Raw genomic sequence first — 6,000 nt, 5'->3', positions numbered from 1 at the left:
TTTTTTTTTATGTACAAGTGCTGTATTTGTGTCGTTTGCTTTGATAGTTACATCAGGGTTAGATACGAGTGTAGGTGAAATACAAAATACTAGAGATTGGGTTAATTGCGGGATTAAATACAGTAAAATAGGGAACTGCTAAGTGCATTATTTTATTTCTTGGCAGACGCCCTTATCGAGGGCAGCTTACAATTGTTACAAGATAACACATTATTTTTTTTTTTTATACAATTACCCATTTATACAGTTGGGCAATCTAGGGAAAGTACCTTGCTCAAGGGTACAGCAGCAGTGTACTCCACCAGGGATTGAACCCACAATCCTCCAGTTAAGAGTTCAAAGTCCTAACCACTACTCCATGCATTAAAGGCAGAGTGCTATATTGTCCAGAAGGGAAGAGTTGAGTTTTACAGGTGTTGCCTGAAGGTGTGTCTTGAGGCACCAGAAGGTGGTCAGGGACTGGGCAGTCCTGATCTCCATAAGAAGGTTGTCCACCACTGCGGGGTGAGGGTGGAGAAGGAGAGGTCTCTGGAGGCATGGGAGCGTAGAGGAAGTATAGCCAGCCTTGTAGTGCAGGCTGGGAGGTGAGGGTCTGGAGGTAGTTGGGTGCAGTCTGGTCAAGGCATCAGTAGGTGAGTACAAGAGTCTTGAACTGGATGTGAGCGGTGATCGGGAGCCACTGGATTACCGTCGGAGAAGCGAAGCAGAGAGAACACCAGGCGAGCAGCAGAGTTCTGGATGAGCTGTGGCGGACGCAGGGAGGCCATTCAGAAGGGAGTTGCTGTAGTCTATGCAGGAGAGTACCAGGGCCTGGAGGAGTAGTTTGTGAGGAAGGGTCAGATTCTTCGTATGTTGCTCAGGAAGAATCGGCAGGTACGTGCTAGAGTGGAGATGTGCTGGAAGTAGGAGAGGCAGGGGTCCAGGGTTACTCCGAGGTTCTTTGCAGCTTTCCCAATCAGCTCAAATGACCCATACCTACACCTTTTATACGATGTAAGTGAAAAATAGCAAAAGAATACTGAGTAACTATACTTTGCTGAAATTAGTATGCGTTCTTCAATCAAGTAGCCAAAGCAGAGTGAGGTGGCAATGTTTTTCCCCACAGATGGTTCTTCGAAATATGTTGGATAGCCTAAAAATGAATTTATACAGTACCAAGTGACTGATTTGATGGATCTTGGATAGGATCTGGCGGCTGATGAATACTGGCACAAAAGTGTGCTCTTGTCTTCACCTTGCGGAGAGCCAAGTTTGCCATTAATATGCTAGCTTTGACACACAGTACTGCAGAATTGGAATGAGTTTTTCAGGTAAAAACAGATGTATGAAATCAACTGTACAGATATTATGGATTGAATTCTGACTAGCAAGACTGCTGTTAAACAGCACCAGCTGCAGACCAACAAAGTAAATAATACAGTCTGCAAATGTCCATGTGTAACCATAAGAAGCAAATAAGACACAAAGAAATGTAAGTACATAAAAATAGCCTAATTTATATTTCATATTTTGTTTAAATGAGTGAAAGTATCAGTAAAAACAAACTTGCAAGGTTGGCAATCCTGTTCACACTACATCTCCAACTAAGTTACCTAAAGTTGGATCTTATCAGGGTCTCTGAAACCAGTATTTTTGTCAAATTAAATTTGAATTATAGGGTTTTATCTCAAACACTTGGTTTCAGGTTACAGCTCTGCATTTGTAAAGCACAAACATGGGGAGTCAGTGCCCAGGATCATGTGACAATGCACCACCATAAATGCAAGGGGCACTGTACATAAAATAATAATTAACTCATAAATGTTCTATTCTTGACGTCACGTTGCAACAGGATAATGACCAACCACATGCTGCTAGTGAAATGCAAGATTTCTTACAGCAGAGAAATGTTAACATAATGGCTTTAAACCCCATTGAGTATAGAAGACTTCAGTGTCACATGAAGCAATCTCAAAACCGAGCAGGACTGGATGAGGCACAGATGTGCTGCAGCATGTGAAGCACAATTTAGATATTCTGTACTCATTACATTAATAATTTTGTATTTGTAGAATCAGCTATACTGAAAAAATTTACTGGTAGTTCATGTGTAATATTTATGATTTATAATACTTCTGTTTCATTTATGTTTTATGTGTGTGATAAGACAGGATATAATGATGTGGTTTGTTACTTTTAACAAAATAATAAAAACAATACTGTACTAAACTTGGTTTCTTGTCCATATTTTATTTGATATATGGTTCTACAGACAGACATGATGTTTGGTAACACAACCTTGTATCCTAATAGGTTATTAATTCCTTGTGTGTTTGCTTCATTTATTTTACACATTAAAGGCTGCAATAAATTTAAGGTGATGTCCTCTAGAATCTTACCTTGGCAGTCTTATTTGCAAAAGCAGTTCTCAAACCTCAAGCCCATACTATCAGGTTGTACATCTACAGTAGCATCTTCACTTGATCCATTGTGAGGTCTGGGGCTTGGAAACCACTTACTGTGCATATCAGTCTATTAGTGTCCAACAGAATGCTTTATATAAACTCCATGGAAAAATGTGTTCTAAAAAAACAGGTTAAATGGAATGCAAGCTACTGTCCAATGCATTTAAGAAAATATATCATGTAAAAAATCACATTCACCATTTTCTGTGCCATGGAAAACACAAACAGCCATTATGAGTCTGACATTGGCCATTGTGGGAATCCATTTCATATCTATAGTGGCCATTTCTCTTCAACCATCCAATTTAGAGACTCTATTTAGCAGTCAGTGCAATACAAGTTCACATATTACAGTAGATTACAGGCTAAGCAGTTCTCTAAATACAAATGTAAGTGTGACATCGAGACATAGGAAAGCACAGACAAGGGTTTAACCAGGCAGCACCGAAAACAGCACTGTGTCTCCTCAGCCAGAATGAGGACAATGTAGGGCTGATTTTAAAATGACCAATCCTCCTTCATTGCTTATGTTTTTCTTCATACATTTTTAGATTTGACGAGAGTAACTATCGGTTCAGAAACATTGCATTAGTATAATTCCAACAATTCGAATTGTCATAGTAATACCGAGGATTCCCTATTCAATCCTATTCAAACACAATGTAATGATCATTTAAATAATGCAGATTGTCAACGGCGGTATTTACCTGGTAAGACTTGATTTCTTTTTTCAAAACATTGTTATGAATTAGTCATTTAGCAGACGTTTTTATCCCAAGCGACTTACAGAGACGAGGGGTGAACATCATCCTTCATTCCACGTTCCGATGGAAGTTCAGCCTCTCTCAAGGACTAAGTCAATACAGTGATCTACAATAAAATCATTAAGGAAGCTTTATTTAATATAGACCTCATACATTACCATTCTGTATTCCTGTAGTTGCTACGCTAACTCCCCCATTTCCCCCTTAGATAGAATTGCCTTGTTGTCTCAAACTGACGGTTTGTCAGCGCGAGCCTTCTATGTTTCTGTACGCACACGTCATTACTCGAGAGAGTCGAAGGAGAGGCTGTCAGACTGTCACTGTCTAATTCACACAGAAATTACCACAGAAATAAAAGAGAAATGGACATCAATGAGAATTTAATTATCAAAGTCGAAAAATATAATGTTCTTTATGATGCCAGTGTCAGTGGTTATAAAGACAATACAAAGAAAGACACCATATGGTAAGAAATAACACAACAATTGGAAATTGATGGTATGTCACTCTCTTTATTGCACTGTAATTTTAGTCAGTGACGGGGAGCGCCACACACTGGTTTCGTATTTCTGCAAAATGACGCTTCTTTGTTTTAATAATGACTGATAATAATAATCATATTCACACACTAACTGAAGATTTTATTAAAACTGAAAATCAATAAAAACAAGTATATTAAACTAATTTTCTCAGTATTTACAAAGAAATATGTGTAGATGTATTATTTTTGAATAATTTACATGCTAAACCAGATCATATAGAAACATTCACTGTTAAATGTATTTTTTTTTAATGTGTGGTGTACCCAGAGTATTTATTTGTTTTATTTTATCTCCACAAACTTTATTTTCTATTCATGACAAATACAGTTGTGTTTTTTTTTATGTACAAGTGCTGTATTTGTGTCGTTTGCTTTGATAGTTACATCAGGGTTAGATACGAGTGTAGGTGAAATACAAAATACTAGAGATTGGGTTAATTGCGGGATTAAATACAGTAAAATAGGGAACTGCTAAGTGCATTATTTTATTTCTTGGCAGACGCCCTTATCGAGGGCAGCTTACAATTGTTACAAGATAACACATTATTATTTTTTTTTATACAATTACCCATTTATACAGTTGGGCAATCTAGGGAAAGTACCTTGCTCAAGGGTACAGCAGCAGTGTACTCCACCAGGGATTGAACCCACAATCCTCCAGTTAAGAGTTCAAAGTCCTAACCACTACTCCATGCATTAAAGGCAGAGTGCTATATTGTCCAGAAGGGAAGAGTTGAGTTTTACAGGTGTTGCCTGAAGGTGTGTCTTGAGGCACCAGAAGGTGGTCAGGGACTGGGCAGTCCTGATCTCCATAAGAAGGTTGTCCACCACTGCGGGGTGAGGGTGGAGAAGGAGAGGTCTCTGGAGGCATGGGAGCGTAGAGGAAGTATAGCCAGCCTTGTAGTGCAGGCTGGGAGGTGAGGGTCTGGAGGTAGTTGGGTGCAGTCTGGTCAAGGCATCAGTAGGTGAGTACAAGAGTCTTGAACTGGATGTGAGCGGTGATCGGGAGCCACTGGATTACCGTCGGAGAAGCGAAGCAGAGAGAACACCAGGCGAGCAGCAGAGTTCTGGATGAGCTGTGGCGGACGCAGGGAGGCCATTCAGAAGGGAGTTGCAGTAGTCTATGCAGGAGAGTACCAGGGCCTGGAGGAGTAGTTTGTGAGGAAGGGTCAGATTCTTCGTATGTTGCTCAGGAAGAATCGGCAGGTACGTGCTAGAGTGGAGATGTGCTGGAAGTAGGAGAGGCAGGGGTCCAGGGTTACTCCGAGGTTCTTTGCAGCTTTCCCAATCAGCTCAAATGACCCATACCTACACCTTTTATACGATGTAAGTGAAAAATAGCAAAAGAATACTGAGTAACTATACTTTGCTGAAATTAGTATGCGTTCTTCAATCAAGTAGCCAAAGCAGAGTGAGGTGGCAATGTTTTTCCCCACAGATGGTTCTTCGAAATATGTTGGATAGCCTAAAAATGAATTTATACAGTACCAAGTGACTGATTTGATGGATCTTGGATAGGATCTGGCGGCTGATGAATACTGGCACAAAAGTGTGCTCTTGTCTTCACCTTGCGGAGAGCCAAGTTTGCCATTAATATGCTAGCTTTGACACACAGTACTGCAGAATTGGAATGAGTTTTTCAGGTAAAAACAGATGTATGAAATCAACTGTACAGATATTATGGATTGAATTCTGACTAGCAAGACTGCTGTTAAACAGCACCAGCTGCAGACCAACAAAGTAAATAATACAGTCTGCAAATGTCCATGTGTAACCATAAGAAGCAAATAAGACACAAAGAAATGTAAGTACATAAAAATAGCCTAATTTATATTTCATATTTTGTTTAAATGAGTGAAAGTATCAGTAAAAACAAACTTGCAAGGTTGGCAATCCTGTTCACACTACATCTCCAACTAAGTTACCTAAAGTTGGATCTTATCAGGGTCTCTGAAACCAGTATTTTTGTCAAATTAAATTTGAATTATAGGGTTTTATCTCAAACACTTGGTTTCAGGTTACAGCTCTGCATTTGTAAAGCACAAACATGGGGAGTCAGTGCCCAGGATCATGTGACAATGCACCACCATAAATGCAAGGGGCACTGTACATAAAATAATAATTAACTCATAAATGTTCTATTCTTGACGTCACGTTGCAACAGGATAATGACCAACCACATGCTGCTAGTGAAATGCAAGATTTCTTACAGCAGAGAAATGTTAACATAATGGCTTTAAACCCCATTGAG

The sequence above is a fragment of the Acipenser ruthenus genome, chromosome 25 (genome assembly GCF_902713425.1).
Source record: "Acipenser ruthenus chromosome 25, fAciRut3.2 maternal haplotype, whole genome shotgun sequence".
Taxonomy (NCBI): Eukaryota; Metazoa; Chordata; class Actinopteri; order Acipenseriformes; family Acipenseridae; genus Acipenser; species Acipenser ruthenus.
This window is presented reverse-complemented; position numbering follows the sequence as displayed.